The sequence below is a fragment of the Lissotriton helveticus genome, chromosome 5_1 (genome assembly GCF_964261635.1).
Source record: "Lissotriton helveticus chromosome 5_1, aLisHel1.1, whole genome shotgun sequence".
NCBI lineage: Eukaryota > Metazoa > Chordata > Amphibia > Caudata > Salamandridae > Lissotriton > Lissotriton helveticus.
In genome coordinates, this window is record NC_136065.1 from 1,160,065,874 (window position 1) to 1,160,088,976 (window position 23,103).

Genomic DNA, 23,103 nt, shown 5'->3' on the forward strand with positions numbered 1-23,103 from the left:
GCTTTCTCGATGACTTTGGCCGGGAAAGGGAGTAGGGAAATGGGTCTGTAGTTTTTCAGATCTGAGGGGTCTGCTGTTGGTTTTTTCAGAAGGGCGCTGAGTTCGGCGTGTTTCCATATTTCTGGAAAGGTGGCGGAGTCGAAGGAGCAGTTGATGACATCGCGGAGTTGGGGAGCGATGATGGAGTCAGCTTTGTTGAAGATGAAGTGGGGGCAGGGGTCAGAAGGTGAGCCAGAGTGGATTGAGTTCATGAGGCGAATGGTGTCTTCAATGGTGATTGGGTTCCAGGAGTTGAGGTAGTTAGTTGGAGGGGTGGGATCTGAAGTGGGTGGGGTGAGTTGGTCATTGGGAGTATTCTTGAAGCTGTTGTGGATGTCGGCAATTTTGTTGTAGAAGAAGGAGGATAGTGCATCGCAGAGGTCTTGGGAGTTAGTGATGTCGTTGGATGTTGCGGGAGGGTTGGTGAATTCTATGACGATATTGAAGAGTTCCTTGCTGTTATGAGAATTGTTGTCGAGACGGTTCTTAAGTGCTGATTTCTTGGCGGATCGGATCAGTTGGTGGTGTTTGCGGGTGGCTGTCTTGAGGGAGTCCATGTTGTCTGAAGTTGGTTCTTTTCTCCAATTCTTCTCCAGGGTGCGGCATGTCTTCTTGGATTTTTTAAGGTCATCATTGAACCAGGGAGCTTTTTTGCTGGATGATTTTGACTGGTGTTTTTTCAGGGGTGCTAGTTCGTCCGCACTGTGGGTAATCCATTGCCTGAGGTTGGTGGCCGCTAGGTCTGGGTCCGTTGCCAGGGTGGGGATGTTTTGGCTGAGTGATGTGAGGAGTTGTTCGGTGGAGATTTTGTTCCATTTTCTTCGGGGAATGGGTTGTAGACGGTTGTGGGACAGGGTTGTTTTGTAGCTGAAGTGAACACAGCTATGATCCGTCCAGTGGAGGGCTGTAGTATGATCGAAGGAGATGTGCTTGCTGGAGGTGAAGATAGGGTCGAGCGTGTGTCCGGCTATGTGAGTGGGGGTGTCAACAAGTTGTTTGAGTCCGAGATTGGACAGGTTGTCCAGAAGGGTGGTGGTGTTGTTGTCGTGAATGTTGTCAAGGTGGTAGTTGAGGTCTCCTAGAAGAATGTAGTTCTCGGAGGCGAGGGCGTGCGGGCTGACGAAGTCAGTGATGTCGTCACTGAATTGAGATCGGGTGCCTGGGGGCCTGTAAATGAGTGTTCCTCTAAGTGTGGTCCTGAGGTCGGTGTGGATCTGAAAGTGGAGGTGTTCGGCGGTTGCAAGATTTACGTCAGAGCTGGTTGTGATTTTGATGGTGTTTCTATGGACGATGGCGATGCCTCCTCCAGTTTTTTTATTGGTTCGGTCTTTTCGAATGATCTTGTAAGTGTCCGGTATGGCTATGGCGATGTCGGGGGCAGAAGATGCATTCATCCATGTTTCAGTAAGGAAGGCGATGTCAGGTGACGCAGTGTCGATTAGGTCCCAGAGTTCGGTTGCATGTCTGTGGACCGAGCGGGTGTTCAGTAGGATGCATTTCAAGTCGTTGGGTTCGGAGCTGTGTGTGGAGGAAGTGTGTTTGGTGAGGGTCCTGACGCAGTTGAACTTACAGGAGAGGCAGGAGAAAGGGCCGTGGGTACGTCCTGGGGTAGCTTCGCAGCAAAGTGGGGTGCGTCCGGCGTTGAGGGCGAGGAGAGTAGCGGCATCATAAGTTACTCTGGGGGGTTGAGAGCGGCATAGAGCAGGGGGACGAGCGCTGGGCGCGGTCCAGGCGCGGACGGGCGCAGACGGGCTTACCTTTGGCGCACCTTCGGCGCGACCGCAGCGCGTGGACGCTGCACGTGGGTCCATCTGTCCATAAATGGATAGTGGGGGGGGGGCAGAGCGTGGGAGGGTCAGCTTGGAGGCAGGAGCGGGGAGGAGACACGGGGACAAGTAAACACAAACAACAGCAAAATGGCGGTGGGGTAGCGCGATTCGAGCAGTACACGCGCTAAAGTTGCCACTAATCAGGAGCACTGAGCAAATCAATAAATTAAATTAATGCGCAGGAAAAACGATACTAGGCAAATGCAAAATAAAATTATTCACTCAAAGTAAAACGATACCAAGCGCTATACAGGAGCTCCTGCAGGAAGAGGTGCTAACTTTATTGAAAAAGTGTGCGATAGAGGTGGTTCCAGAGCGGGAAAGGGTCAGGGATGCTACTCCTGGTATGTCCTGATTCCCAAGAAGGATGGCAGGTTACGTCCAATCCTGGATCTCAGGATCTTGAACCTTTTTCTGAAACAGGAGAGGTTCAAGATGCTCACCCTTGCGCAGGTTCTTCAAGCGCTGCAACAGGAAGATTGGATGGTGTCGATCGACTTGCAGGACGCATATTTTCATATCCCGATCCTGAAGTCGCACAGGAAGTATCTCCATTTTACGGTAGGGTTGCAACATTATCAGTTTGCGGTCCTCCCGTTTGGACTTACTACTGCACTACGAGTCTTCACCAAGGTGATGGCAGTGGTGGCAGCCCATCTCAGGAGATCGGGGATTCCGGTTTTCCCCCATCTGGATGACTGGCTGATCAAAGCAGAGTCGCCAGAGAAGGTGCTTCATCATCTGCAGGTTACAACTCAGCTGTTGTACAATTTGGGTTTCTCGATAAACGTGCCCAAGTCTCACCTGGTGCCCTCTCAGCGTAACCTGTTCATAGGGGCAGTACTGGACACTACTGTGTGTCGAGCATTCCCACCTCCACAAAGGATTCTCGACATACGAGAAATGATTCCCTTGTTTTACAACGGAGTCCTGAAGGTCCTTCGCCTGCTCGGTCTGTTTGCTTCCTGCATTCTGTTGGTCGACCATGCACGCTGGCACATGAGGGCGCTCCAGTGGTGTCTCCGCAGGCAGTGGTATCAACACATCGGAGATCTCAGGGAGTCTGTGAGGATCTCAAGAGAAGCTGCAGCTGATCTGTCTTGGTGGAGCGTTGAGGGCAATCTGTCTCAAGGAAAGCCTTCATCGGTGGCCACAGTGATAACGGATCCATCCGCCTTTGGGTGCTCATCTGGGGGATCTGGAGATCAAGGGTCTTTGGTCTCCGGAGGAAAGGTTGCTTCATATCAACCTTCTAGAGTTGCGGGCGATACGTTTGGCACTCAAGGCCTCCCTTCCTATCTTCCCTTCGCGGTCAGTCGGTTCAAGTCCTGACGGACTTCACTACCGCGTTGTGGTATGCCAACAAGCAGGGAGGAGTGTGGTCGTATTGTCTCTGCAAAGAGGCTCTGCGTATCTGGTCTTGGGTTCGGTACCATCAGATTTTTCTGATGGCAAATAATCTAGCCGGAGTTCTGAACGTGCGTCTCAGTCTCAGTCGGCAATTCTCTGCAGACCACGAGTGGAGGCTTCATCCGGAGGTGGTTTGTCACGTCTTCTGGATGTGGGGAACTCCTCGGGTGGACCTGTTTGCCACTCATGAGAACGCTCACTGCCCGTCATTCTGCAGTCTCCAGTATCCTTTGCAGGGAGCATTGGGGGACGAGTTTCAGTTGAGTTGAGGTTCACGACTCCTTTATGCATTTCCTCCCATGCCCTTGATTCCTCGGGTTCTGAGGAAGATTCGCGAAGACCGGGCCCAAGTCATATTGATCGCCCCGGATTGGCCAAGAAGGGTGTGGTATACAGACCTTCTCCACCTCTTCTTGTGCCCTCCGCTCCATCTCCCTCTCAGGGCACACCTGCTCTCGCAGTCGCAGGGGCAAGTTCTACACCCCCATCTCCAGAGCTTACACCTTCATGCCTGGAGATTGAACGGGGCAACCTGAATTCTTTCTCTCTTCCTTCTGACGTGGTGGATGTTATTTTGTCCGCCAGATGTCTCTCCACCAAGTCTATCTATTCCGATAGGTGGTCCAAATTAGTTCATTGGTGTGGGGAGAAGTTTGTTGACCCTTTGAGGGCTCGCTTATCCAACATCCTTTAATTTGCTCTTTCTCTAGCCCAGCATTTCTTTGCTGTGGCTACTGTGAAGGGCTATTTATCGGCTTTGTCGGCGTTCCTTTGCTTGCCGGACCAGCTGTCTATGTTTAAATCACCCATTGTGTTAAGGTTCATTAAGTGCCATACTAATAAATGTCCGCTCACTCCCTTTATTGTGCCTCAATGGAACTTAAATCTTGTCTTAACTTACTTGATGGGTTCTCCCTTTGAGCCCTTGCACAAGTGTCCCTTGAGACTATTGTCTTTAACACTATGGATGCTACAGCAATTCATCCTCTGTGCTGCAGATCCATTATTTCCATTGTTCATGACGAGCTCAGCTCGTCATGAGCACACAAGCAGTGTACTGCATGACGAGCTGAGCTCGTCATGAGCATGGAAGGGGTTAAAGACTGTATTTCTTGTTGCCATTACCTCGGCAAGGAGGGTGAGTGAGCTTCAAGCTCTGAGTTCAAAACCCCCATTCCTGACTATTCATGCTGATAGAATGGTTCTCAGGACCGGGGCTGCTTTTCTCCCTAAGGTGGTAACTCCCTTTCATCTGGGGCAGTCCATTACCCTTCCTTCTTTCTATCCTCCCCCTCACCCTTCCACGGAGGAGGAGTAGCTTCACCGCTTGGACCCTAAAAGGGCGGTGAGTTTTTACCTCGATAGGACTAGAGACTATCATGTGGATGACCAGCTCTTCGTGGGCTTTGCTGGCTGCAGGAAAGGCAGAGCGGTGCACAAGCGCACCCTTTCCAGATGGATTATCTTGTGCATCAAGATCTGTTACTCTTTGGCCAGTAAGGATCCTCCAGAGGGTATACAGACTCATTCTACTAGAGCTAAGTCTTCCACATCTGCCTTGTATAGAGGTGTTCCTGTGGAGGACATTTGTAGAGCGGCAACTTGGGCCTCCCTTCACTCCTTCGCGAAGCATTACTGCTTAGATTCCGAGGTGAGGAGGGACGGTCATAGCGCTTTCGGTCCTCCAGGACTTTTTGGTATAGACGGGTGGACACCCTCCTCCGGGAGTGGGGACCTCCGTGGGACTCTATTCACAAGGTGAGGAATCCACTGGCATATGTATCCATCAGAAGAACAAGTTACTTACCTTCGGTAACGCTTTTTCTGGTGGATACAGTATCTGCCTGTGGATTCCTCACTGACCCACCCGCCTCCCCGTTGTCCACCCTTGTATACCTACAATGATGTTATTTCATTGAATTCACACTTTGTGTGTTGGTTTGAATACTGTGTACTGTATATGCTGTATATATTTGTGTCGGTCCGTCCGTGTGCCTCGAAGGCATGGAAAAAAAGGGCGGAACTGACGTCATCCCGCCGACGAGGCTCTCTTATGGCTCCAGTGACGTCAGCGGAGTCGCGAGCGGAGCCATGCTCTGTGACGTTGTCCTCGTCGGCGTGGAGAGCTATAAAATATTTCTGAATGCTGCTGGCGCAGGGGATATTCACAAGGTGAGGAATCCACAGGCAGATACTGTATCCACCAGAAAAAGCGTTACCGAAGGTAAGTAACTTGTTCTTCTGGGCTTGTATTGTACTTCATGCATGTTATGGCAGAGCAGAGCAGCGATTGCTCCCAGTTCCTGTCCGTGATCCTTTGCTGTTTGCTGGCTTCCTCTCTTTTGAGGTAGCCTCATACATCATGAGGGATATGTCCATTGCCTGTGCTGAAAGATGTTCTTCCCCCTTCACTTCTTATCTTCCATCACCCTGGTTTCCCCATGCCAAAGTACCGGCTAGAGAGTTCAATGTTGACACTGATGTTGGTGGCACGTCCAAACTTAGCGTCAGCAGCATGACCTCGCCTGGCAAGCACCTGCTGATTCAGCAGTAGTATCCGGTCATTTCTAGAGTGCTTTCTCATGCTCTTAACCATTGGCAGCCGTGCTGACATCCCTCATAGATGGCACCACAATAGAACAAACCGTACCGTCTTTACTGCCTGGAAGTCATTGAAAACTCATAGGGACTGTGGTATTACTAAATTCCCAGCAGAGAAGGACAGAAACGGATTGCTAATGTTGACCTCTTAAGAAGTATTAGTTATACAAGCAAGCTCAGAAATTGTCCCACTAAAGTGTTGCACCTGCAAGATGAGGTATTAACATATTGGCCCATTAAAAAGTGTTACCCTGCAAGGAATGGCTTGTCTGAGCGCACATAAGGTATGATGTCATACTCTTGCTGGAAAGGGCCGCTGTTCAGTCAAGTGTTCTAACTTGGCAAGGAAGTGCACTGTTAAAGTGTAATTCCCGTAAAAGAGGCTAGTATTGACCCAGGAAAAGTACCGTAGTCCTGCTAGATTGGAATAAAGGAAGAGCTCTACAGACCCACTGAAAGCGTTCCTATCCTGCAAGGAGAGGCTGCTATGGACTCACGGAGAGCCCACAGGCCAGTAAGGAAAGGGTGGCACTGACCATATTAGTCATGCAGGAAGATCTGATACTGACCCACATAAGTGTCTGAGTCAAGCAAAGAAGTGCAGATATTGACCCCTTTCAAAGTCTTGCTCGGAGCGGCAGGCTTTGCCTTTTTAAAATAGCACAGGCGTGCAGCGGAGGGCGAGCGATGGCCCATTCCAAGCTTTGTTCTCCTTCAAACACAGGGGGGTAGTGACGCATTACAAGTACTGTAGCCCTTCACAAAATGGCGGGGATGTACCCTGAAATGAATTCGCCCTTCAGTAACGTGCTGGTGCCCTCCAATTAAAAAAGGACTGTGCCTAGGAGTGAGGATAGAACTGTAGCATTAAGTGTTCCACGGCCCTAAAGCAAAACCTAATGACATATTAGAGTATTTTATAGACACTATGTTCAAGTGGGGTGCAAGAATGTTCTCTCCTTGTATACATTTGGAAGAATAAATGAGTATCCTAATAAAAGTCAGCAGTGATGCATCTAGTACCGAGTTTATGGCTGTCACTGCCACATTAGCCCAAATAATGCTTAAATGCTTATTGGGTAGTGCCAATTGAAACAATATAGCTGACTTTGGTAACCATCCAAAGCAAGCATCAAAATTAATGTGTGGGTGTAAAATAAAAAGAAATCAATGTCCGAAGCACTGCAGTCCGAAGAAGTCCATAAAAGAAGACCATTCCTGTGCTTCCCCCAGACCCTTCACTCTGCATCATCTGTGCGCATGGAACAGACCTGGATTCCTTGATTTCCATAGTGATATTCGAGATAGTGACATGTTTGTTGTATGACGTGAGCGAGCCAAGGTGCCAGACCTTTGTTGGTGTTTTTAATTGAGAAGCATCCACAGTACATTCCTGATTGGTTTCGAGATTAATGTTTCTCCCTTTTCATCTTTATCACGACAAGACAAAGAAAACGTGTGAATTGAACATTTAATATGACACAAGATAATGAATCAGTGTGTGCAGACATTGCTGTCCGCTGCCTAACTGCAAACTCTTCAGCCTGCACTGTCTGGCCGTATCACACCATCACACCTCCAGATCTTCACAGCGGACATTGGATGGTACACAACACAATCCTGGCGGCAGTACCTGGGCGGGTGGGATAGTGGAGACCTCCGACCATGGAGGCAAAGAACCAATTCCCCGCAAACTCTCGAGACGAGCAGATCCTTTCATACCACCCATTACTTGGAGAGGAGTTTCATCTCTACTAGAGAAAGCGGCAAGGCATAGATAGCCATTCTGAAATCTGACTTCGGTGAGATATGTTGTTGGCATGCATATGATTGCCCTCCCCCAGTCCTGTGTGCTTTTAATGATGAGATGGGTAGTCATCACCAGCTTATTGTTGGTGCGATGACATTCTAATAGTTAACTGTGCACTGTGTTAATGCCAAAATAGTGCGAACAAAAGTCCTCACTATAAGACCGTCACCGGTGCTTTAAAGCATCGTCAATGGCTTATGTAGTTGGTATCAGGCGTTAAGTGTGCATGCAGAGATATTGGCACAGCTTTGTAGGACTTACCTTAAAAAAAGTTATTAACGGGTGCATCCAGTGAGTGATGTCACAGGTGAACCCAACCCCCAGCTGACTTAATCAAACAAACATTCTAGAATGCCTTTTGTTGGTGATTGTTACAGATGCAGAACTGGAAAAATACATGGTTTTTTTTCTTTACACTGGATGGCCACTTTAAAGTTAGACTCGTTTGAAGGATTTACCCCAGTAACATTTCCCTAAAGTGTATACTTTAAAGTATTGTTTTGGTTTTTTTTTATTTAAAAGTATTTTATGATTTTTTATAGTTTGAGCTTGAGTTTGAGTTTTAAAATATTTCTAGAGCGCTCGTACACCAAGCGGTTTCATGGCGCTAAGCAGTACTACAGAACCCAAAGGCAGAAAAGACAAGGAACCAAGGGAGCGATTAAGATGGAAAAACTTGGGCAAAAAGAAACGTTTTGAGTGCCTTACGGAAGAGGGAGTACTGAGGGCAGGATCTCAAGTGGGTCGGGAGGGAGTTCCAGAAAGCGGGAGCAAGAGTAGAAAATCTGGAGCCTCCCCATTTTTTCCGTTTGAAGCGGGGGACTACGAGGAATTGTTGGGTGGAAGAGCGCAATTCCCTAGACGGGACATAAAAGTGAATCGCAGACGTGATGAAGGCAGGGGCAGAGCCAGACCGGGCATTGAAAATGATGCAGCCCAGCTTGAACTGGGCACGTTGCTGTATGGGGAGCCAGTGTAGGGATTTGAGGAGGGGCGTGACGTGATGCGATTTAGATAAGTTAAAGACCAGGCGGGCCGCCTGGTTTTGGACCAGCTGGAGACGCCTCACGAGGTACGCCGGCATGCCACAATAAAGGGCATTGCCATAGTCCAAGCGGGATGACACCATCGCCAGGAGTATAAGTTTGAGGGCTGAAGGGGAAAATAACCTAGAGACTTTACAGATTGTGCGGAGGGAGAGAAAGGCTGAAGACACAACCGCACTGACTTGGGAGTGAAGGGAGAGTTGGTCATTGAGTTTAAAACCAAGAGTTTTTACAGAGGAGGAGGGAGTAGGTGGAGGACCTAAGGAAGGGGCCAAAAGAGGGAGGACCAAGGACTGGAACAACCACCCGTCAGCACCAACTCCGTTTTGTCGGGGTTGAGTTTCAGGTGGTTGTGATTCATCCAGTCCTGAATGAAGGTCATAACTGAGTGAAAATTGGATATTGATGCGGGGGAGGAGGATAAAGAAAAAATGAGCTGGAGGTCATCCGCATAGTTGTAAACGGAGACCTCCAGGTGTTGAAGAGCAAAAATAAGAGGGGCAATGTACAGATTGAATAACAAAGGGGAAAGAGAGGAACCTTGGGGGACCCCGCACTGTACTGGTCGAAAGTCCGCCGAATAGTCTCCCAGGCGGACTGCTTGGGAGCGGCCACTCAGGAAGGAGGACAGCCAGACTAAGGCCGAACCCTCGATTCCCGCTGCTCTGACACGGGAAAGTAAGATGGCATGGTCCACCGTGTCAAAAGCGGCGGAGAGATCGAGAAGGACCAAGGCCTGGGGATGACTAGTGTCCATACCCTCCCTGAGGTTGTCCAGGACCGATATAACCACGGTCTCAGTGGAATGTGCGGGGTGGAAGCCAGCCTGCCTGGGGGCCAAGACGCTGTTTTTTTCCACAAAGGTGCTCAGAGTTCTTGCTACATGGCGTTCCAGTACCTTGGCCAGGAACGGCAGGAGTGAAATGGGGCGGTAATTGGCTGACAACGAAGGGTCGGCGCCAGGCTTTTTTAAGATGGGTAGGATAACCGCCGATTTGAGTGATGGAGTGACAATGCCCTGGGAAAGTGAACTGTTAAGAAAAGTGAGGGGAGGTGAAACGCAGGCAGAGTAAATCTGTTTCAGAATGTGTGCCGGGCAGGGATCCAGAGGGGAGCCAGACTTAACCAAGGGGAGGAGAGAGAGAAAGGAGTCAGGTGTGAGAAGAAGAATGGAATCCAGACGCACGGCGACTGGAGGGCAGTGGGGGCTAATGAAGGAGAGGGAGGGGAAGGGGATATTGGCTTTAATCGCGCTGATTTTATCAAGAAAGAAAGAGTTAAGGGAGTCGCAGAGAAGCTGTGAGGGAGAGGGTTTAAGTGTGGCCCTATCAGAATACGCTAGCTCTTGAACAATGGCAAAGATTTCTCTGGGCCGATTTTCGGCGGTCTGAATTTTGGAGGAAAAATAGGCCTTCTTAGTTGCCAAAATGGATTTCTTGAATAGGGCCGAAAGAGTGATATAGTGATTTCTTAAGGTGGGGCAGTAGTCCCGCCGCCAGAGGCGCTCCGCTCGACGAAGATTAAGTTTTTGAGTCTTCAGTTCTTCATTGAACCAGCGGTTTGCATCTTTGGAACGTTTAGATGATATGCGCTTTAGCGGGGCGACTAAATCACAGGCGGCCCGCAGCCATCCATTGATGGATTCCGCTTGTCCAAGGGATGACAGTATAAACAAGTACATTAGCATTTCTGTTACGAGATTGAGCCAAACTTAGCTTGTGTTGCAGTAATTACAGGTTCTTTGGCATACATGTTTAGCTAATCCCCTCTACATTGACTTGCTGGGAAATTAAGCAAAGGATGATGGAAAGAGAGATTGTTTTATCATTATCTTTTAGCAGGCTCTGTGAAATCTGCTTGCAACCATGGCCTAATCCTCTTTGGGACAAAACTGAGTATGAAGGAGTAAATACTTGATCATATTTTTGATACACAGGACATTAGACTGCAGGATATACTACAAAGAGTTATTTTCATGAGCGATAATCTTGCTGCATGTTTTTGTTGTTTTTGTCTAAATTATTAATCTAGACTTTTATTTATGCATTTATTTGAAGGTCTGATTGTGGATCATTCTCTCACTTGAGTTTCATGTTCTTTCAGAATGTGTGTTTGATTATGGAACCAGACATTCCCGAAGAAGTAGAACATCCAAATGTGTTGTACAAATTTGATTTAGTCTGATTAGGACTACACTTTTCCACCAATAAACTAGCTCATTATTCTTTCAAGCTATCTTTAATCATCAACATTGATTGTACAACAGTTGTGTTTGTAAAAACATTTATTGATAAGAGAACATCTACTCATTGTACTCATTTTAATATTTAATGAACAGCGTAGGACCCGGCAAGCCAAACGATATATGGACTTCATCTTGGACTTAATATTTATTGACATCCCTAGTGGAAATGAAGGGCCCTGAACTGTCAATAGATAACATAATTAGATATGAAATGAAATCCCAAGTCAACGCTATATCACCATTAAATGACTAATCACAATAAAATGAAGACTTAAACCTAAATATCAAGTTGTTTGACCAATGCGAAAACTCAAACTGTAGGTGAAGTTGTATTTTACTCTGCAAAACTAGACAGGTTTCACAAACTATTTAAAGACTGGAAAGTTAGAACTGTGAGGAAAAAAAATCCTGTTGTGGTACATTTTCCCCCCAAAATCCTTATAAATTCCCATTAGTTACTGGAGAATTCTCTTCTGGAAAAAATACATTTTACTGGGAAAATTGATTCGAAGAAACATTTTTGCATGACTTTTTCAATTGTAGGCGGAGATTTGTGAAGTTTTAAGAAAAGCCTATAGACATTTAAATTTCATAAATGTTGTGAAATATAGATTTCAAATTTGAAATTTGAACAGCTTCTTGCTACAACTATACCAACATGTAACATTTGGCACTATTTTCAAATACTTTTTGAGGGCGAAATCAAAAAACCTGGTAGAGTTTGTTTATACCTAAGGATCTATGTGCTGTTTTCCATAAAGCCCCAAGCATTGCTATAAAGTGTTTTTTAAATACCTTCATGATTTACCAATATTACTACTCGAGAATACACCATTTGGGAATACTGTTGTCATGAACTCTTAAACCCAGATTACCCAGGACACACCTTTGAGTCCTACATGTTTAGGATAACCTGTATGTAAATACATTCCACCTCAGGTCAATGTATGTCATTTTATCTAATGTAGGCATATTAAATGTGACTATCCTGGAAATGTAACTTGAATCTTGATCTACAGAGGACATATCTGCTCTAACAGCTTAAATATAATGGTCTTCAAATGGCACTGTTTTTTCACCAGTATAGTTAATGTCATAAGGCATTTTCATAAATCCTATATATGCAAGTTGAGAGGTTGTTTTGGAGGGATTGGAACCAGTGTACCCAAGCTTAAAGGCCCCTGGGAAAATGTTTGGTGTACCTCTGTTCTAATAGAAAGTTTCTTTCTCCATCGTGACCGTGACCCCAATGCTCCAGTCTTTTTCACCACAATTCCTGGATGATTTGTGTCCTAACATTATGTGCCTTTTGTATCTAACATAAACAGCCCACCATCTTATTTTTAGGTTTAGCAACCTACGTTACCCTTCTGTTTCTAATTTTACTCTGTTCCGTAATGTGTGATCATCTTTTTTGTTCAATAAGGTCCAGCTGCCAAATAAACACATCTAAAGTAAAGTATCCCTCAAAACACACAACAAAGAAAACAACGAAAACGTGCTGTACCAGAGCCCAGTGATCCAAATAGGGACGATCTGCTGTTTCGCCAGCCTCATTCCTATCAATATAAATCCTCTATGTAGACACATACACACACTCTCTCTCTGTGTCTCTCCTTCTACCTCTTCATCCGTTGGTGTCTCTCCTTCTACCTCTTCATCCGTTGGTGTCTCTGATTTCATCCATTGGTCTGTTCAAGTGTCATTACAATTTGGCTTCACCTATCACAGCAAAGGGAAGGGGATCAGCCTACATCGGCCATTGTCTCCCTCAGCTGTGAGTGAATGAAGTTTGTCTGTGCACATTGACCTAAAATGTAGTTTGCTTCGCTGCAAAGGCTGATGGGCAAATCCATCTAATGTTTTGTAAATTTACGTTTAAGATGGGTCTTTTTGCACTTTTATTTTTACAAACTGGCCCACCACTTTTGTGATACATTTTTAGGTTTTATTACTTTTAAACTTTTAGTACCCATTTCATACTTTTGTAAAACGTAATTCAATTAAGCTTTGCAGGCTTTCTAAACGCAGCCTTATTGGCTTCGCTAGTGCTTATTTACCTTGTGGTTGCTGCAGTGTGCTTGTGTCCTTACTAACCTCACAGCCTGGAGGGCTCCAGCTGAGCTGTCGCATCACATGGATGGTCTTGTTAAAGCTGGGTGGTGGGAATGTACACAACACAACAGAAATGTAAACACCAAAAAGAAATTAAAGTATTAGCCTCTTCAGCAGTGTCATGTTTGTTAAACTGTGCTTCCGGCCACGGTACCACGTGTGTGGATAGCATTCGTTTTCTCCGAATTTGAAGCAAGTACATTATGGGATGTTTTGAATTTGCATACGTTTAATTCCTAAGCAGAATCAAATGTTTTCACAGAGGGCCTCCCTCCCACCTTTTGCAGGGTTGGTGCACCAAGGTGCTGCTATGTCTTCATTCTTATAAACTGGTCTTCCTAAATAATTTATATGGCAAAACGTTAATTCGGTGTTGGGGTGGAGATCTGCATTAGAAGAGAGAGGGAGAAAAACATTTGTCAATAAAGCTAGGGGAGCGGACGTTGAATAAGGTAGAAATGTGTAGAAGGATCAGCCATGGAGGAATTTCATTTTACAAGGGAGTAATGTATCGAAAACTGGAGACCAAGGCTCATAGCTGGGTTGGGGGGACAGGGTTAATCAACCTAAATACATTTATTGAAGATTGGGAGGAGAGCTGGCAGCAGTGTTGACACAGAGAGTGGGGAATGATTGTGATTGAAGAAAGGCAAACTGCTAGAAAATGCATTTTTTTCCTGGTTCCTGAATCGTGTGGTGTAGGGGTGCAGGTCAGTGGGCCTCCGCTGGCTGGGGAGCATCTCTGAACGCTCTAAAGTGGGATCACTTCCCCATACACCACATACGGTTCACTCCAGTGGGGCTTTGTGCTTCTGTCTTGCTATGAGCTTGAATCTGGCATTCTGCACTAACTCCTCCTCCCTTAAGTCTCAACGTGTGTAATGTACCGCAGTCCACATAATGGTAATGTCACCATGCTCTGTAATAACAGGTCATATTGCTACCCAACTCGATGGTACTGAATGAATTAACATTGTAATATCCAGATTCAGAACTGTAGAGCTTGCTTGCCAGCAAACAGACAGGCACTCCAGGGGCATTACCAACATTGATAAACAAAAGATGCTGATGTTACACATTAGATGCAGGCACAGAGATGGCCGGAATGGCCAGAGCGATGCCACGCCTTTTTGTTCGTGTTTGCGTACCTTCTGCATGGGGCTTCACCAGCATCAGTCCTTGGTTCCATTGTAAGCAGAGTTACAGGGGTGGTGGAACTCAGGCTCTTCCCGCTTAAATGTTAGCTTTACCCCAGCCAGGTGTAAAAAGAACTGCGAGGTGGAAAGGCCCCCCTCTGTCAACTCACTCGGCCCCTCTCTATCACGTAAAGCATTTGTGAATATATTGATTGCCTCTCTTTTGCTTTTCACCGTTCTGTCTCAGCAAATCCCCGGATTCCTCTGAACCGGTTGGGCAAAAATTGATTTTTGTTTGTTCCGGTGGCCTTGTGGAAAACCAGCAAACAAACAGGCTTTTTTTTTTTTACCTCCTTCTTTTTGTGTGTGTGGGGGAAGACTCAAAGCACAGGGTTGCATAAAAGAGAGAAAATCAGCCCGTAGCAGTCAAAACCGTTGTCTGAAATGTCTTCAGACTGGAAGGCTGGATTTATTGCACAAAACAAGTATCAGCAGTGTGGAGGTGCAGAGCCCTGCTCATTATCCCTGGAAAAGGGGGGACCAGAAAGCGCAGTGAAAAATTAAACTTTAATAATGCCAGTGATATTTTCTAAATCCTTCTTGACAGAAAGACTCTCATTATTTTTCATCTGTCTCGGGGTAGGCACTTTTTGTGCAGGCTCAGAAATGGCCCTGGCGTAGCTTGCTTTTCTGTTTTTTTATTTCGCATCAGGAAATTGAAAGGGGGCGAGTAGATGGGAACACGTTGAGGCGGGGGACATGGAAATATATATATATTCAGATACATATACATAAAATATATGTATGTGTGTGTATTCTCAAGGAAGTCTCAGGGAGAGTTGGGCTAGCCTGAGAGATGAAACTATCTCTTTAAACAGTAACATTGATGTATTGGGAAGTTGCTCGAGTAAGAAGGGTGCTGTTGATAAGAAAATAAATTAAAATTGTGATTTTTATTCTTGGGAGGTGGAGAAGGCCTCTTGATAGAATTGTTGAATGCTTTGAATGATTTATTACTAACTTATTTCCTTTCGCCACACTTTCCATGCTCCAAAACGTGTACACACGGCGTTAATGGCCTCTTTAAACCCTGCACCCCCAAAAAGAAAAGTCCTATTGTGATATCAAAGACATTGTAATCTGTACTGTTGTTCAGATAGTGCGATAACATATACATCATAAAAAGGACACCATTTGCAGATAACAGAATAAAGTCATCCATGGATTCCTGAGTTTTGTTTAGCTGCCTTTAGCTAAAACCAGGCGTTAACAGATAAAGAGGGATAGGTGGTTATTAGTCTCTTTTTCATACATTTCATTAAAGAAGTAGATAAACTGTGATTTCCTTTTATTTAGCCAATACCTCACGAAGGCCTCCTTTATGTGAGTTCTCAGTTGACCCTCCTATTCATATTAGTTTAACGTTGTGAATCTTTCGGTAGTAATAGTAGGGTTACTGATGAATGAGCTAGGCATGTGATGGATGCCACAACTGTGGGGTACTAACCAAGAAGGCTTTCAGGGTTTTTATTTTATTTTATTTAATGCGATTTTATATAGTGGGAACATTGCCCGAAAGTGTCAGAGCGCTCTACAATAGAACTAGTTGCGTTACATAATGACTTTGGATTACATGAGGTACATAAGATATACAAACAGAAATTGATTGCAGAACCTCTGAGCTGACTTGATTGTTAGTAACCATGCAGTAACCCTGTGTACAGTTAGAGAGTGGTTAAAATTAATTATTCGTGGAGGTAGGTAGAGAGTCTCATTTGAACAGTTATGGACTTTTACAATTTGCATTTTGTATTGACCGATCAGACCTCAAAGTCCGATTTCCTCAAATCAAAATGCATCTCCATGACCTAAGCAATACATGCTCATCCCAATAACAGCCAGTGCTTCAAAACTCCCTGTCCCGCTTTGTGTGGTCTCTCCACATCCAGCCCAGTTTGTATTTGATCTTGCATCTCGTTGTTGTTGTGCTTAGACCGATACACTTCACTGTATCACCAGCAAACCTCTGACGGTGCCACAATGCACACTGCTTCTGATCAATGGCCCATGATGGTACCCAAAGTGTTCCTCCTCTGGTAGTCAGAGGTGCTATCACTAGGAAGATGCTTGTGTAATCAACCCGTGCTCGCATCCCGGCAAAAGGGATTTAATAGACTGCACCTGTAAACTTCCAAAAAGGTGTTTGGAAGTTAACTTGTTAATGACATTTTTATATTTTCAAATTGCATTTTTGAGAATGGAAGACATTGGCTTATCCCTTCCAGAAGCACGCATGCCAATTGGCCTTTCCTAAAACAAGAGCTTCATGTGCAGAGAAGAGGACGACAGCATTGAAATAATGTGGTGATCCGATTGGCTGAACACAGCAGATTAATTGGAAAGGAAACAAAATTTAGGTTGCCAATTTCCATATCCGTGACATCCTTTTTCGAAAGCAGAGCTGCCTCCTCGTAAGCAGAAAGCGGCTGTTTAAGTCAGGGTAAATAACAAGTCTTGCAAGCAATCATCATTTTGAACGTTGCTGTTCATCATTCTTGTTCCGGTTAAGTGACTACTGACTGATCACAAGTCAATTATGCCAGTAAAGCTAAGGTGAGCAATCCGCTGTGCTCAGAACCGGTTGAATGATTGCCTGTCTGTTGCGATAGACAGACGTCTGCCATTCAGGAATACTATGGGGTCCATTAGGATGGCGGGCGGGAATTGCCCGCCCGCCACACTATCGGTAAACGGGACCGCCCGCCTTAAGGGCGGGGGTCCCGACGCCAGCATTAGGATGTTCCCGCCACAGTGGCGGGCACATCCTGCATTTCTAGCATTGTGGCGGGCGGTGCTCTCAGCACCGCCCGCCACAATGCTAGAAATGCATTTCTGCATTTGCATTAACAAAGCGGCAGGTACCGCGCGGTGCCTGCCGCTTTGTTAATGCAAATGAAGGGGGGTACCACAGGTACCCCTCATGTGCAATACCCCCCCCCACCTTCACTCTGGGGGCCCGCAGGGGACCCACAGAGTGAAGACCGCATGCCTTTCCGTGGCGGCATCGCCGCCACGGAAAGGCATCACCCTCAGCCCATCATAATACGGCTGGCAGTGTCTGCTTGACACCGCCACCATATTAATCATTTTCCGCCCCGGCCGCAATGCGACTGGGGCGGAAAAGTGGCGGGCGGTGTTTTGCTCCGCCTTGGTCCCCCCCACCATTCTAATATGGCGGGGGGGGAATACAGGGAAGGATGGCGGGCGGATTGCCCCCGCCAGGCTGGCGGTGGCTACCGCCAGGCTGGCGGGGGCAATCCGCCCGCCATCCTAATGGACCCCTTACTCTTTTCCCCACATCTTTACTCCGATCCCTTCTGTAATTGTGGTGACCCACCATTAGGCTTTGTTAATATTCCCTTTTCCCTTTTTGAAAAAGTATGGCCAAAGGGCAAGAGTTGACTTCTCACTAAGGTGTGACATGCCAAGTTGCTGACTCTGGATGACCGCTAATAAGTGCAGCGGTTCCTGTGATTAATACATAAAAACCTACTTTCTGGTTGAGGAAAGTATCAGAATATGAAACACCTTGATTTGAGTCACTCTAGTCATCTGTCTGGGTTGTGCTAGCATGATAATTCTGAAATAGTCAGATGTTTTATTGAAATACACAAAAGTGAAATGAAATGCCAATATTATTGCAACAGGGTTTGGGTTTGAGGGATTTTGTTAGATTTTTGGCACATTGGAGAGGATCCTGAGGAATCGGGACTATTACACCTCTCCAACTAGCATTAGGCACATTTTGTCTATAAGGAAACCTTCTGCCTTTGCACCACCTTTTGACTTTCAAGATATGGATGTGGAAGGGCTCCCTTACATGGGAGCTAGAGTAAGAAAATTGTCATGCCAGCTCCAGTATCCACTGCCTCTCATTTTAGGGAAAAGACAATTGATTTCCTAGATGTTCTAATTTGTGCGGTGGTTTTTTATAAACGTGAGTGGCAGGGGTGGCGCAAAACACCAAACATACAGAGCGCACCTGGGAAGCCCTGCTGAGACCACCAACCACAGAGCAGATATTTATAAGCCACTGGCTGAAGTCAGGAGCCACATTTGTAGCTAGAGGTAAAAAGCTGATTACACACTGTGAGCTGTAAGTCGGTCATTCCCACCCTTGCTTCTGATCTCTAGAATGACCTACAGGCAATCTTAGACTAACAAAACATCTACTATTCATTAGGTGGGCCCTAAATCCCAACCTATATTGGGATGTGTTGCCAGCAATCTCATCACTTAAAGGCCTATTGCTAGATTTAGCGTTATTTAGGTGTGATTTTGGATGTGGATCCACCGCAATTGCCTGCAGTAAACAGGACGTGTAGCTCAATGCACAATGTTAAAGTTATATTCAAGTTTAACTAAGCAGGAGAGTGTGTGCATTGTCTCTACTTTGAGGTCCTCAGAGTTATGACTACTGCTATCTTTATATTATTGATTCTTTATTTACCTCCAGAAATTTGTCCCAAGTCTTATTTTTTAAATCCTTAGCTTAAGTCCAAGCTAGCCACTGTTGACATGCCGTTGTTCAATTTGACCTTTTTCTTATACTCTTCATAATCCATGGTTTCTTTCTCCAAGTTTGCGTTTTAGTTCAAATTGCATATTCACCGCACTGACATTGACATCAGCATAATTCTTCAAGTAAATCGAAGAGTGAATCAACTTAAAATCCAAACGTATGTCAAGTTGAACTTCTGTATATTATCCCCCTGTGCCTTTCTGTAGTACAGGTTGAATTTGTATGTGTTGTGTTATGTGGTTTCAGTGTTAAATATTTTTATGTGAGTTATGTCATGATAGTCAACCTAGATGACAAAATCAGCTCTTGGTTTGTGAGTTTACTATCTAGAGGAATATAGAAGTATATATATTTTATTTCAAGAATCGCCACATTTAAATGTTTTAGTTGTCAAAATTAATAGTCCATAACTCCAGCAAAACTATGCAGTTCTGTAATGCTTTGACCTTCTAGTGAAAGTCAGCTATTCTCTTTATTAATATTTAAATTAAGGAAAGACTCAAGTCCCGTGCCCAATCAGGCCAGTGTGTCTTTTAGTCCGTTTCCAGAGCACTCTAATACCACTTAAGCAGTCTCTTTCTACTGACACCTTTGGCTGCATAGTTTCCGTCATGTTCATCTAGTTTCTAGAGAAGAGCAATACTTCCAGTAATTTCTGGGTTTCTGGTTGAGAAGGTGACCGCCAGTGGCAGGTCATTCCATATATTTGTTGTTTGCACAGCTTATGCCTTAACTATGGTTCTGGACTTTTTGAACCTGACAACTTGCAGATATTTTGATGCAAAAATTAGAGAACTTGGAGTGCCTACCAATGGAGCAATTTGTTGGTCACAAAGGAAGAGTCTTGGTTGTATTAAGCTAGGTGGGTGATGTACAATGTTTTTGACACAATGTTTCGTGTTCAGTGCTACTGAGCACCAGGATCCAGCGCAGGCTATCCATGATGTTGGGCGTGGTCTTTATATTTACAGCTGGGATAGGCAGACTGTATAACCTACAGATTATGGGCATATGAGTTGGACCTTCTTAGTTAGAGATTGTTGCTTGAGTGAAGAGCCCATATTGCGGATTAGGTGCATTGTTTCAGTTTGTGCCACGGAGCACCTTTAAACAGGTGCACTGGGCGCAAGCATGGATAGTGTGCCCTAATACAAGTAATGCACGGCCTACAAAGTGACCACAAACTTGCTTTGCCCCAAGGCCAGCGCATTAGTGAAATGTTGAGCAGCTGTTTGAATCAGCCGCACATCTTTTTCTGTGTAGCAGCACCTGCCTAAAAGTTAAAGAGCATAGAGATCTCCAAGCAGGCAGGCATAGTGAGTGATTGCACCCACCTGCAGGGAGACATCTAGGGGTTAATGGGACACCCCTTAGCCCCTTGCAGAGGACGCAATCTAGACAGTCACACAAAGGGAGCTGAGGTGTGCCCTGCATATCCTGATGGCCCATCACCAGGCTGATGTGTCTTCCTGAGCTAGAGTGGTGGGAGGAATTATCACTGACACCTGAATAGGGCTGTGCCTGCTCTCACACAAAGCTGTCTCCACCCCCCCGTAGTGTGTCTGGAGCTAGGCCAGGGACAGGCAGCGTCTTGTACACTACAGAGACTTTCCTTTGAAGTATGCCTACTTCAAAGGCAAAAACAGGTATAAGTACTGGAGCTATGACACCATAACTTCAAAACACTTCTGGACTAAGGGGAGATTCTGCCAAGAAGAGCTGGAGAAACTGTTGTAGGGGATCTGCCACTCTGCTTGTTGCTGTGTTGGGCTGGCCTGCTGCTTGTTGCTTCTGTCTTGGAGAGTGAAAGGACTGGACTTTGTTTTCTGTATCCTTTTTGCCAACGGCTTGTGTGTGCTTGCCTCCTATTAAGAAGTCTCAGGGCCATCAAGGACTTCACCTGCAGCTCCTGAATGCCTCTGCTGGGAGTTCTGGCCTGCCAAGTGGTGCCAATTCCAGTCCTGGGCCCTTGGTGGTGGTTTTGCCGCAAAGAAGCCCAAAAGTCCACCCATCAACCTTCAGTGCCTGTTTTTCCTTATGCAGCATCGCCGTGGTGCTGAAAAAAAGAAATGCATCACCGCAGCCCGAGTCCTGAGCACTGTGCCTCCAATGTCCAAGGCTCCCGCTCTGATACTTACGCAGGCCCGGCTGTGCGGCTGAAGAAATCGATGCATCACTTGCATCGTGGCTGGAAAATCTATGAAGCTCCTGTTTTGCTGCAGCTGCATCGACCTAGCGCAACTGGATTTTCCACACATCGCACCTGTGCGCCAAGTTCATCTACGTTGCCCAGCAGTAAGGAACCGAGGCCATGTGTCTGTAGTTCGACGTATCACCTCCCCTCGTAGTAAGGAATCGACCCAACACCTCCCCTTACAGCAAGGCATTGATGCATCGACTCCTCTGCACCACAGCAAGGAATCGGCGCATCACCTCCTCTATCTGTAAGGAACAGACGAATCGCTTTGTTTTCCGGTTTCTAATCTCCCCAGCGCCTGTTTTCATCTTTGATTTGGCGAATCCCAGGCACTTTGTACTAAAAAGTGACTCATCCAGAGTTTTCTATGCACTGAACTCTTTGAACTTTTTTTTAAAGTGATATCTTTGCTTATCTATGTTGAGGTTTTGTTCTTGTTTTACTCAGCTAAAGATTGGTAATTTTCTAAAGTGGTGTGGTGTTCATTTGTAGTGTTTTCACTGTGTGTCTATGTACAAATGCTTTACACATTGCTTTTGAGATAAGCCTGACTGCTCGTGCCAAGCTACCAAGGGGGTGAGCAGGGTCAACTTAGCCGTGTAATTACCCTACCCTGATTAGAATAAGGGTCCCTACTTGGACAGGGTACAAGCCACTGCCACCTAGAGACCTCTTTTTCTAACATTGGGGGTCAGCGTGAGGATAGGACTTGTGTTTGTACTTGACATACAGTGATTGGTGAACACCACTATCAGATCGCTGACCATTACCTACCAGCATTCTGTTTTTTTCTCCTTTTCTCTCAATTGGTCATTTTTCAACATTTACTCACTTCATCTTGATCAACTTGGAACTCTGCGTAGTTGTTGCACCTGCGAAGCCTTGACAAAATAGAAATTAACTTCTGGCACCTAGCTATCTGTCTTATGAAGGAGCTGAGAGTGTTTTGCACGGAGAAGAGGCTTGCTGTGAAGAGGAGCTCCACGAGGCAGGGTCTCGTGGAAGCCCTGTTTTGTTATGAGGCACTACACTGGGTATTTCCACCATCAGGTGACTCTGGGGAGGATTCTGATGGGGAGTACCCCTCTGGAAGTGTAAAGAATGTAAGGCCTTGGAACCTCATGGAGGATTCCAAACCAGAATTCCAAGACTGCAGTGGCCCTGAGGAAAAATGATCGTGCAGAAGGAAAGAGGGGAGCCCACAGAGAGGGAGACCCCTGCTAGATCTACTGTTGAGGGCAGTGTCATCCCCCCCCCCACCCTGTTACCTGAGGAGTTCAAGGGCAGACAAGATGAGAGGGACCTGCAGCTACATAATGTTAAAGCATAGAGCTCCCACATCAAATATAACATATACATCATTAGTTGGCGAAAAACATTTTGGTTTTAATAATGTGAAGTGTTTTCATCTTTTACTCTGGTGGATGGGATAATTTGCTTTGAGTGCTGCCTCCATGTCCGTAACTCTGAAATTTGTTAACAATCCTAGTTAGGCAGTGCACATGTTTCTATTTCAATGGGCATTTCATACACTAGTTGAACCAGGAGAGTATCCTTTGTGACGAACATGCATTAAGTACAATTCCAAGTTACAATTTGCAGAATACAGTTGTTGCTATTGCAGGAAGGTATGCTACCACTGGATTTCCTATGAAATTTTGTTAAATTGATGTTCCTCGGGGGCGGCTCCTTTGTAATGGCGGAGGAGCGTGCCCCACTGGTCGGTCAGTCAGCCGCTGACTGACTGAGCTGACTGACTGAGCCGATGCCAGCAGTGTAGGGAGGGGCCAGGCATATCAGGGAGGAAGGGGGGGCACACTGTAAGTGTGCATGTCTGTTTGACCGGCCGTCTTAGGCAGGCCACACAGACAAGCACACTTAGGTTTCTCCAACCAGCTGTGTTGCACAGCCGGGTTGGAGAAAAGTCACAGTCTCCTAGGCACTGTCTGAGCGCCAAACCACACTGCTCAGACCAATCCAGGCGCTGCCCTCATGCTAGTTATAGCATGAGGGCAGCACTAGGATTGAGTGGGGAGCCTGTGCACCAGGGCATGCTGGGAGGTGAGCCGGAGAAGAGGACCGTGGCAGCCACG

General features: G+C 46.0%; 1 protein-coding gene across 2 annotated transcripts in view; it reads left to right on the forward strand.

Annotated features, from left to right (window-relative positions):
* Positions 1 to 23,103, forward strand: part of VTI1A (vesicle transport through interaction with t-SNAREs 1A) — a 1,126,058-nt gene that overhangs the window by 993,874 nt on the left and 109,081 nt on the right. The gene's annotated exons all lie outside the window — the stretch shown is intronic.